Here is a 12,798-nt window from a genome sequence, read left to right on the forward strand (position 1 = left end):
AAGAAAATTGGAATAGATCTTAAAATCCTCTAGTACAATGCTCCTTTCTGTTTAAGAGGACACGGAGACGTTTTAGAAGTTAATGGAATTTCCACAGAAGATTACACAGCTATTTATCATGTATCAATCTCATTAACTTCATCATGTACAGGGTGGTAAGGATGTGATGATGAAAGACTGAATGTAACAGCCTTGCTGTTGTGGGATGTTTTCACATAGCCCCTCAAATAGTCACAACGAAGTCCACTCGGCTGCAATCCATCTGGTCTCACTAGAAGCACATTTAACGACCATTATACATCAGAGCCTGCTCTCTATTACTACCGTATAATCCAGCAATCTCACTCCTGGCTCTATATCCAGAAAAGACAAAAACACTAATTTGAAAAGATACATGTGCCCCAATGTTCATAGCAGCACTATTTACAATAGCCAAGACATGGAAGCAACCCAAGTGTCCTTCAATAGACCATTGGCTTAAGAAGATGTAATACATATATACAATGGAATAGTACTCAGCCATAAAAGAGAATGAAATATTGCCATTTACAGCAACACAGATGGACCCAGAGAATATCATACTTACTGAAGTAAGTCAGACAAAGACAAATATCATATGATATCACTTATATGTGAAATCTAAAAAAATAATATGAATGAATCTATACACAAAACAGAAACAGGCTCACAGACATAGAAAACAAACTTCTGGTTACCAAAGGCGGGGAGGTGGATAAATTAGTAGTATGGGATTAACAGATACAAACTACTATACATAAAATAGATAAGCAACAAGGATTTACTATAAGCACAGGGAACTATATTCGACATCTTGTAATAACCTATAATGGAAGGTGATCTGAAAAAAATCTCTCTCTATATAACTGAATCACTTTGCTGTGCACCTGAAACTAACACCATATTGTAAATCAACTACACTTTAATAAAAAAGAAGAAAACTTGCTCTATTAAAATTGTGTATGGGGGCTTCCCTGGTGGCGCAGTGGTTGAGAGTCTGCCTGCCGATGCAGGGGACACAGGTTTGTGCCCCGGTCCGGGAAGATCCCACATGCCGCAGAGCGGCTGGGCCCGTGAGCCATGGCCACTGAGCCTGTGCGTCCGGAGCCTGTGCTCCGCAATGGGAGAGGCCACGGCAGTGAGAGGCCCGCGTACCGCAAAAAAAAAAAAAAAAAAATTGAGTGTATGTCTACTTCCCCTTGAGAGGATGTGTCCTTGTGTGAACTGTGCTTTCTTCTCATCTGACTAACGCCCAGTGCTGTGTTTGACCAGAGTCCGTGCTCAGTAAGTTCTTGGTAATTTGAACTGGATGTTAGGAGTCAGTCACTCAACTCTGTAGTAAGGCTCAGAGTCTTAACTTGAGGTTCATAGGTCCTCTTCAGGTCTGTGAATTTCTTAAAGTGATACTCAAAATCATATGGATGTGTGTTTGTGCCCTCCTACACATCCCCCCAGACCCCTGGGGGATATTTCAGTGTTTGGCAGCAGCATCTTAAAGAGATTAAAGGGCCAATGTAACAGAGGACAAACTGTGCTGTGCGGAGCGCATCGATCACCAGTTCCCCCCTTGAGTCTCCACCTCCCTGGAAGGGCACGTGGGCGTGAGCAGATAGAAACTGGAAATGCTTCAAACAGAGCTTTGGCATCACTGGAAGAGTATGAAATGGTTCAGGGTGATTATCATGGAGTGGATGTAACGCCCCAGGACCTACTGGATAAAAAAACAAACATAAATCACGAGCAAAGCCACGAGCAGGAGGCACCAGGGTAAAGCACCTCTATCCTTGAGCAAAGGGGCTGTGGACAAATATCTATAGCTTCTCTCATTCCTTTGTTTTTTTTCCTATGTAGGTATTCTTTTCTTTCAACTCCATATAAAAACCCTTTCTCAATGAAGAAGTATTAGAAATAACAAAAGAGTTGAAGAACCAATGAATCAATGAAGAATTATTTGAAGTAAAAGAAAAGAAGAGTGGACTAGAGTTCAAAATGAAAGTGATTTATCTGCTTAGATTGATAAAAGTGGAGTTGGGTTTTAAGTCGTTCATCAGCAGGAAAACCTTCTTTGGAAGTCACAAGATCCCAGACACTGGGGGTATTTAAGCAGAGACTAGATTTCTCCCTCTTAGGGATGCCACGGAAGAGATTTCTTACTGAAAAGGCAGCAGAAGTAGCTAATTACTCAAGTCTTTCTAGAAAACTTAAATTTATTTAGTTGTTAGGAATCTTACATTGATTACCGTGCATATAGAGGGCAAAGTCACTAAGTATGTAATACTTAAAGAACTTACGTTTGTTTGTGGGCTCTGTTTTTGAAATCAGTTTTCTGTACCTACCAATATCTGTCTTGGTTAAAACTGGAATTGGTTTAATCCCCAAAGCTCACATACACTGACAGGAGTTGAAAATTCTCACATATGCTGGGTGACAGCCAGGAATCAGCCAAGAATTTAAAATCTGAAGCAGATAAAGTGTATGTCCAGGTGATAAATAATTAGGAATGGAGGGAGGGGCATATTCATAATTTCTTAAAAATCAGGGCCATGGGTTTATTTGCATTTAATTTGCAGTACAGGAAGTAATCACTGGCTCCTCCAAATTCTTACAGAACTCTGTGTCTAACTTAAGCACCTTGTACTTTTTACCTTTTATTTTAGTCATTTGTGCATGTGTCTTGTTTCCTACTGCTCTGCCATTCCTTGAGGGCATAGCTTTCAACTCTATATCATTCAGAGTGCCTAAAGATCTTGGAAAGATACAAGTGGGCTATGTTTCTCCGGAAGCTAATCTTTTTTTCTTTTTAGTTTTCTGTGATTAAACAAGGGTGCCAAATGCAAGAACTCTGTAGCTAAGAGGAAATATAGGGCCAAGTAAAAGGGGAGAGGAGAACCACTGAATTTGTGGTGGTGCACTGTATTTGCCAAGGCAAGCAAGTCAAGACAATTCTTCTATGCTGCAGTGACAGAGACATGCGGAAATGTCCATGGGTTAGTGCACGTACAAAGTTTATACTTATTTTTATTTTGATACAATTAAAGTTTTGCTTTTTGCTCATGAAATGTCCCAAAGGGATGTTGCTGGTTGGGTGGCTCTCCAAGACAGCTCTCTTCCAACTGGACACTCTGAGACCCAGGCTTCTTGTACCTAGTGGCACCATCATTCCCTAGCACCAAAGCAAATAGAGAACATGTAAAGTATTTCTCAAGAAATTTTAGGGGTCAAGTCTGGAAGTAGTACACATGACTTCTATCTACATTCCATTAAGAAGAACGTAACAGATGGCTTCACTTTTAAGGGAGGCTGAGACATGTAGTCTTTCTATATGCCCTTGTTAGGGCATAAAGGGTCAGTGAAATAGGTTTGGCAAACATGAAGCACTGTCTCTGCCACAGTGACCAAATATCCATTTTATTACTCTGTGAGCATCTAGAGTATGCTCACCCTTTCCCTTAAGAAAACAACTCAAAGTTCCATCGAGTCACTGCCTATAGATCAAAGTCCAGGACCTCTCAGCGATGTATTAATTTTTTAATTTTCCTCTTCCTCAAATTCAAATGTGACTGTTTAAAGCAATCTTTGACTAGAAAGACAAGTTATCTGGCTCCCTACGTGCACTCAACATACAGTAGTGGAATAGGGACAGGATGACAGTAACACATACTTCCTGGAGAAAGGGGAAGGACGGGTAATATACAGAAGTCATTGGTCCATAGCAGTCATGAAATCCTATAGGGCAGGCATTGGGATGGCTTCCTACCCTATTGGGGCGGGGAAGGGAAAATTCTTCGATTAAATCCTGATTCTGATTTTCAGGAGGGAATCCCTTCTCCATTGTTTCCCATAGCTCTTGGTTCAGCCCTTGGGGAAGTTCATCCTTTCCGGCTACAGCTGACATCAGTGTTGAGGATGATGCTCTCTGTAAAGTCCGCAAAGCTTTTCCAGTCTACTTCCTGTTCTCATGCCTGAGCCCAAACGTTGTGGGAAATGTGTGAGAGTCAAAAGCATTTTTAGTTGAAACCTGTGCTTTCTTTGCATATTTGTTTGTATTCAAAATTGAGCTGTTGGCTTCCACTTGGTACTATGTGCCATTAACTATGCCTAGGATTCTTTCCTAAACATAGTTTTCATGTCTCCCTTGCATCTTTGCTTCTTTATCCACATCTTTTTCTCTCTCTACTTAATGGCAACTACCCTGAGGCGCTCAGAGTTGGGAATACCACATATGTTAATCTGAGAAGATTCACTCAATCTTCTTTTTTCAGAGCCTGTAAAGTCCCATTTCTTCTTCGGGGTCTAGCAGCAATTGACTTTTCCAGTCCTACAAGGCTCCAAATTTCTGGACTGCATCTGTTTTGTTTCTTTTCCTCTTATAAATCAACTTTCTCTCTTGAGTTCATCTCTTTCTATAATGCCTTGCCAAACACAGATGATAGTAGCTAATGCAGAGGAATACTTTGAAACACAGAGCATTGTCTTTACTACAGTTAAAGTGTCATAATCCTGGCTAAGGATATCTTACCTGGTCTGGTCAAATGTCTGCGGGATCAGAGTAAAGACCTCCTTCCTATTGCACATTGTACAACATTAGAAATCTACTTGTCTTTCTGCCTGTTATTGGTTAATCCAACAACAGGATTCACTTAATCATTGAACTATAGGAGAAATAAATGGAAGACACGATCCTTATATTAAAGGATGTTACCTTTTATTGGAGTAAGACAAAACAAATACAGCATGTGTGGTATCTGTTCATCCATCCATCCATCCATCCATCCGTTCATCCATCTATCCATTCATTTATTCTATCTACCTATCAATCATTTATCTATCTATAAAAAGTGACCCATGTATCTTCTGTAAGTATATCAGAAACATATATCACAGTGACTAAGTTTTCTGAACTCAAAATTAGGACATTATCCTTTGACCATAGAGAGCTTTTTGAGAATAATGGAACAGAATATTTAAAATCAAGACTAACTCAGAAAATCCAGGACATTTTATTTCTGGGTTGAAAAATTCTGGGTTGAAAAATTAAAGTTGTAGAAAGACTGAAAGTTAGAGCCTCAGAAGAGATGGACTGGGAGGAAATTCATCACAGAAGTCATTCACCTGGCAATCATATAATCTAGTCTTAACCTAGAAATGGGAACTGAGAGGAACAAAAAATGAGAATCGATTTTGAAAATTGTGTGCAACACATTCCTCACATATCTTATGGTCCAATTATAGTCTTATTCCTTCATTTAAAAAATTTTCTCATTCACTTAACAATTTTTTATTTTTATTTTTTTAGCAGAAACTACCCAGACCTTGTGGTGGATATAAGGGTCACAATGAGAGCAAAACAATCCCTGCCTCCTTTTTTTTTTTTTTTTTTAAGATTTTGTTGTTGCTATTGTTGTGGACCATTTTTAAAGTCTTTACTGAATTTGTTACAATATTGCTTTTGTTTTATATTTTTGTTTTTTGGCCACGAGGTATGTGGGATCCAAGCTCCCCGACCAGTGATTGAACCCACACCCCCCTGCATTGGAAGGCAAAGTCTTAACCACTCGACTGCCAGGGAAGTCCCAATCTCTGCCTCTTTTAATTTCGAGTCAGTAGAGGAGAGAGGCTATAATCAAATAATCTTATAAATTAATGTGTAATACAGCTCTGATAAGTCTTATAAAGGTAGTTACAGAGTATAGGGTTGTATAGGAAGGACCTAATCCAGTTTGGGAGGGTCAGAAAAGGCTTCCTGGAGAGAGAGAGTCTGAGCCCTAGATAGGAGGGTTGAAGGAACTGAAAAGGTCGTGGAGGTAGAGGTGGATAGGGCTTTCCAGGCAGAGAGGTGTCTTGTGCAATAGCCCGGAGGAAAGAGCATGTAAAACACATTCCATGGGCTCCAAGGGGCTGGTGTGGATGAAGAACAGCTACAGAGCTGTAAGGCAAGATGCAGCCTGGGTGGGGCAGGATTAAGGCCTCTAACCTAAAGAGGTGAGATGCCACTGAAACATTTTACAGAGGAGAGTGACAGGATCAATCTGGCCTTTGAACTTGTTATTCTGGCTAAGAGATAGAAAGGCGTGGATGTGGGGAGACCAGTTAGGATATTGTTTCAGTATTCCTGCGAAGTGATGGTGGCTTTGCTTACAGCCCTTTGTGATCTGGTCCTGTCCACCTCTTCACTCTTTTTTTTCTTTCTTTTTTTTTTTGCGGTACTCGGTCCTCTCACTGGCGTGGCCTCTCCCGTTGCGGAGCACAGGCTCCGGACGCGCAGGCTCAGCGGCCATGGCTCACGGGCTTAGCCACTCCGCGGCATGTGGGATCCTCCCGGACCGGGGCACGAACCTGTGTCCGCTGCATCTGCAGGCGGACTCTCAACCACTGCGCCACTAGGGAAGCTCCCTCTTCACTCTTTTTTTTTTTTTAACATCTTTATTGGAGTCTAATTGCTTTACAATAGTGTTTTAGTTTCTGCTGTATAACAAAGTGAGTCAGCTATACGTATACATATATCCCCATATCTCCCCCCTCTTGCCTCTCCCTCCCACTCTCCCTATCCCACCCCTCTAGGTGGTCACAAAGCACCGAGCTGGTCTCCCTGTGCTATGCAGCTGCTTCCCACTAGCGATCTGTTTTTCCACTCTTAATTATTACAGCTTCCCCATTCACACAGTGCCCTCAAGACAGGTTGCTGTCTCACACCTCTAGGCTTTTGAACCCAGTGCCTCTTCTTTCTGTAACGTCGGCATCTTCCTCTTCCTCTTCCTTCCTTTTCTTCTCCTTCTACCCCTCCTCCTTCTTCTTCGTCTTCCTAATTTCTATTCATTTCTCAAAACTAGCTGGTGTTGTATCTAATCTAAGAAGCCTTTCTGACACCTCTCTGATGCTCCATTTCCTTCTCTACTCTTCTCCCAACACTGATTCAAAAATCCTTCCTGCATGCTTTCATAGAATCATTTGCATACATCAATCCTGGCCTGCATTGTACTATATTTCAATTGCTTGTTTATTTGCTTGTTTGTCTGTTTATTATACCGTGGGTGCATTAAGGGCAGAAAATGTCTCTTATTTGTATTACTAGACTCTATCACAAAATCTAGCACATGGTATACACTCAATAAATGTTTAATTAATTGTAAAATAAACATATATCTTAATATCATAAGTATTTCAAGGTACTTGGACCTTTTGTGAAGAATACATCTTTCTTATGTCAAACAGCATGCTTTTAGTAAAGTAATATTTAAAAGTTAATGAGGCCAACTTCATTTACTGATTTAAAAATTAAGCTATAGAAACATATTTGCAGAATATATCCCTTACTAACAAGCAGCAGTTGATTAGCTTGGCTTGTAATGCACCACCCATTTTGATGAACTTACTAACTGAGGTTTTATTATGGGCAGAAAATGAAAAATACATAACCTCGCTCAGGTTAAAAAATTAGTAGGATTTCTTCTGACACAGCATGCAGATATACAGACTCAGATTTCAGTCACAGAACTGAAATTATTCAGAAACGAATAAAATACCAACTAAGCAAAATGAAGCCAGCACACAATCATTTCTATCCCTGACCTCTTTCCTTCAAATTAACCCAGGAGCCAAAGGGAAGCAAACTGAAAAAAAAAAAGAATCTTAACATAGCAAATTTATGAGGGTAGCTTGATAAAATGTGTTAGCTTTGATATAAGTACATGACTACTTTAAAAAATGAAAAATACCCATCTATAAAAATAAGTATCAGGAAGACATCTACATTCAGGTAGGATGTACTAGGTGTTGGCAGATCACCAGTTTCATTGCAACAACTTGAAAAGTAAATAATGTTGGTGGCGCAGCAGGTGACAATAATTGCTATTGCTACTATTTATTGAGTACCAAGCCCAGGCTCTCCACTGTGTTAAATTATTAATAGAGTTGAACTTAGTTAATCTTTGTAATAACTATTTGAGGTTGATATGAAAAAATGAAGCTTGGAGGAGTTAAATTAGGTTCCCAAGGTTACCTATCTAGGTGGTGAGTGGAGAAGCCAGTATTGAAGGCATTTTATCTGACTCTAAATCTCATGCTAGGGGCTTCCCTGGTGGCTCAGTGGTCAAGAATCCGCCTGCTAATGCAGGGGACACAGGTTCAAGCCCTGGTCCGGGAAGATCCCACATGCCGTGAAGCAACTAAGCCCGCGTCCCACAACTACTGAAGCCTGTGTGCCTAGAGCCCATGCTCCGCAGCAAGAGAAGCCACCACAGTGAGAAGCCCATGCACCGCAACGAAGAGTAGCCCCTGCTCGCTGCAACTAGAGAAAGCCCGCTCACAGCAACGAAGACCCAATGCAGCCAAAAATAAATAAATAAATAAATAAAAAATTCTATGCTATTTATTTTAAAAAAAGAGGGGAGTGATGTGGCTTAGCAACTGCACATGTAAAAATTATGTAGACAATTTAGGCAATAAACATGGATATGAGTCAACAGTGTGATGTGGCTGTCAAAAAAATATAATCAATTCAACCTTTTACTGCATTGCTAATAATAATAGCTCATATCTTTTAAGTGCTGGCCCTGGCCACGTGCTAGGCCTTATTCTAAACACTTTACGTGCATTAACTCATTTTATCTTCACAACAATCTTACAAGGTCATCTTTTTTATACAGTTGAGGGGACTGAGGCTCAGAAAGGTCAAAGACCTTGCCCAGGGTTACAGTAGCCAGAATGTGGTGATTGAATGAAGAGAGACCCCCGTTTTCTTCTGTCTGTGCCCAGATCTTTCCTTGGGGTTAGTATTTGTGTCTGTAAAAGCAAGGTGGAGGATTCTGAGTCCATGAAACTCCACTTCTTATTTACATGAGTGGTTCTGAGCATGCCTAGGGCCCATCCAGGGAATCGGTGGCATGGAGAGCTCCATGCCCACACTCAGAGGTGATAATTCAGAATAACCATTTTAATCAACATTCCTGAGTGATTCTGACATCACATGGTCCTCTGAGGATGCTCTAGAAACACCAGTTCATGGCAGTCCAAAACCAGCTTAAGATGAGATAGGTCAGGTACAAGGGAAAAAGAAGGGTTGTTTCAAGTCTCAGAAGAAGGGATTAAGAAGAAAGTCTTTAGGGACTTCCCTGGTGGTCCTGTGGTTAAGACTTCACCTTTCAATACAGGGGGTGTGGTTTCCATCCCTGGTCGGGGAGCTAAGATCCCACATGCCTCACAGCCAAGAAACCATAACATAAAACATAAGCAATAGTGTAACAAATTCAATAAAGACTTTAAAAGTAAATGGTCCACATCAAAAAAATCTTTAAAAAAATAAAAAAAGAAGGAAGTCTTCAGACACAAACACACAGGGTGTGGGGGGAGGGAGAGAGAAGTGTCTTGTTCCTAAGTCTCTCTCACACACACAAAAAAAGATTAAAAAATATGTACAAAGATAGTAACTTTTAAAATTTATATACCTGATATTACTTGTTACTTTATTTTATAATGGCTTTGTTGCTTTTATGATCATAACAGTCATAAAAGTTAAAATTCATCCAGTAAAACAATCTTTTAGAAGAATATTATGACACTGGAAAGCTGAAAAATACAATTTTTAAATCCATAGACTTTGTTTCTTAGAGCAATTTCGGGTTCACAGCAAAATTGAGAGGAAAGTAAAGAGAGGCCCCAAATTCCTGCCACCCCCATGTACACACACAGCCTCCCCACCAATGATCAACATCCTGCGTTAGTGTGGTATGTTTCTTACAATCAGGGAACCGACACTGACACATCATTATCAACCAAAGTCTATATTAGGGTTTACTCTTGGTTTTGTATAATCTATGGATTTTGACAAATGTAAAATGACATGTATCCACCATTATAGTATCATACAAAAAAGTTTCACTGCTCTAAAAATCCCCTGTGCTCACTGTTTCATTCCCCCCCTCAACCCTACTTATCCCTACACACACCAGGAACCCCTGGTAACCACTGATCTTTTTACAGCCTCCATAACTTTGCCTCTTCCACAAAGCCATATAATTGGAATCATATACTATATAGCCTTTAAGATTGGCTCCTTTCAGTTGGCAGAATACATTTAAGGTCCCCTCATGTCTTTTCATGACTTGATAGTTCATTAGTTTTTGTCACTGAATAATATATCATTATATGGATGCACCACTCTTTATCCATTCACCTATTGAAGAACATATTGGCTGTTTCCATATTTTGGCAATTATGAATAAAGCTTCCATAAATATTTGTGTGCAGGTTTTTGTGTGGACTTAAGCTTTCAACTCAGTGTAGATAAATACCAGGTTATGCAATTGGTGGATTATGTGGTAAAAATATATTTGGTTGTGTAAGAAACTGCAACACTGTCTTCCAAAGTGACTACCATTTTGCATTTCCACTGGCAATGAATGAGAGTTCCTGTGGCTCCATATCCTTGTCAGCATTTGATGTTGTCAGTGTTTTGTGACTGTATCCATTCTAGGATAGAATGGTGTGTAGTGGTATCTCACTCATTGTTTTAATTTGTAACCCCCTAACGACATATGATGTTGAACATCATTTCATATGCTTTTTGATGGTCTGTATATCACCTTTGGTGATATATCTGTGTTATCTTGCCAATTTTTTAATTGGATTGTTCATTTTCTTATAGTTGAGTTCAAGAGTTCTTACTTTGGATATTAGTCATTTATCAGATATGTCTTTCACACATATTTTCTGTCAGGCTGTGGTTTATCATCTCATGATCTTGGCAGAAGTTTTTACTTTTAATGAAGTCGAACTTACCATTTTTTTCTACCGTGGAACATACTTTTGGTCTTATATCTAAAAAGACATCACCAAATCCAAAGTTATCTAGATTTTCTCCTATGTTATATTCCAGAGTTTTCTAATTTTGTGTTTTATATTTAGGCCTATGATCATTTTTTTTTGCAAGTGGATGTCCAGTTGTTCCAGCACCATTTATTGAAAATACTATCCTTTCTCCATTGAATTGACTTTGCTCATTTGTCAAAGATCACATGACTATATTTGTGTGACTATTTCTGGGCTCTCTATTCTGTTCCATTTACCTATTTGTTTATTCTTTCCACAATACCACACTGTATTGTTTACTGTAGCTTTATAGTAAGTCTTGAAGTCTAGTAGTGTCGATTCTCCAACTTTGTTCTTCTCCTTCAATATTGTGTTGCCTATTCCGGGTCTTTTGCCTCTTCATATAAACTTTAGAATCACTTAGTTGATAGCCACAAAATAGCTTGCTGAGGTTTTGATTGGGATTACAATGAATCTATACATTAAGTTGGAAAGAACTACATCCTAAAAATATTGAGTCTTCCTACCAATGAACCTGAACTATCTCTCCATTTATCTAGTTCATCTCCGATTTCTTTCCTCAAAGTTTTGTAGTTTTCCTCATACAGATCTCATATCTGTTATGTTCTATTCATACCTGAATACTTCATTTTTGTGTGCTAATGTAGGTGGTATTACATTTTGAGTTTCAAATTACAATGGCTTATTGCTGATGTATGGGAAGCTGACTGACTTTTGTACATTTACATTGTATACTGCAACCTTGCTATAATTCATATCTATTCCAGGTCAACTTTGGGCCGATTCTTCGAGGTTTTCTACTTAGACGATCATATCATCTGTGAACAAAGATAGTTTTTTTTTTCTTTTTTTTGCGGTACGCGGGCGTCTCACTGTTGTGGCCTCTCCCATTGCGGAGCACAGGCTCTGGACGCGCAGGCCCATCAGCCATGGCTCATGGGGCTGGCCGCTCCGCGGCATGTGGGATCCTCCCGGACCGGGGCATGAACCCGTGTCCCCTGCATCGGCAGGCGGACTCTCAACCACTGCGCCACCAGGGAAACCCCAAAGATAGTTTTATTTCTTTCTCCCCAGTAGATAAACTTTTAAATTTCCTCTTCTTATCTAATTGCATTAGCTAGGACTTGCAGTAGAGTATTGAAAAGGAGTGGTGAGAGAGACATCCTTGCCTTGCTCCTGACCTAAGTAAGGAAGTTTCTAGTTTCTTTCCATTCAGTATGAATGTAGGTTTTTGTAGATGTCTTTTTATTAATATGAGGAAGTCCCCTCTATTCCTAATTTGCTTAGACACAATATAATTTTAATATAAACAAGTACCCAAAATAGTGTGTACAGTTTGATCCTGATTTTGTGAAAAAGGTATTTTACATTGAAAAAGAGAGAAAAGGAGTGGAAGGACTACTTTGTGGACTACTTAATTCAAAGTAGTCATTTTTGGCTGGAAAATGGGTATTTTCTTCTTTACATATTTCTGTATTTTCTAAATTCTCTTCAATGAACCTATATGTATTTTGTTAACAGAAAAATAACATTATGAAAAATGATTAAGTGTTCTAGAAAGAATGACTTGCAGACAGAAAAAAAAAATTAGAGGCCAAATAAAATGGAAATCTAAGAAGAGAGAACTGATGTAGTGACCAGGTCAGCAACAAGAATGTAAGCTCTCTGAGGGCCAGGCGTGACCGAAGTACGCCCACAGCGCAATAAATCAAGTCACCTTGCGTCTCAGCTTTGACTATGAAATGCCGTTTATGTATTTGGCATTCTGAGCATGGTTTTGGAACCAGGTTTGGAACCAGGTTTCTGTCTTTCTAGGTGGTTTTGCTCATTGTTTTAGAATGCGGAGACAGAGAAGGAGAGAGAGAAACTGAATTGAACTACTGAACCAGGAACATAATGATCTGATAGGTCCTAAGAGAGGGGAGGAGGAGCGCGCCCCCAGCCCCAGGTTGC

The sequence above is a fragment of the Mesoplodon densirostris genome, chromosome 1, assembly GCF_025265405.1.
Source record: "Mesoplodon densirostris isolate mMesDen1 chromosome 1, mMesDen1 primary haplotype, whole genome shotgun sequence".
Taxonomy (NCBI): domain Eukaryota; kingdom Metazoa; phylum Chordata; class Mammalia; order Artiodactyla; family Ziphiidae; genus Mesoplodon; species Mesoplodon densirostris.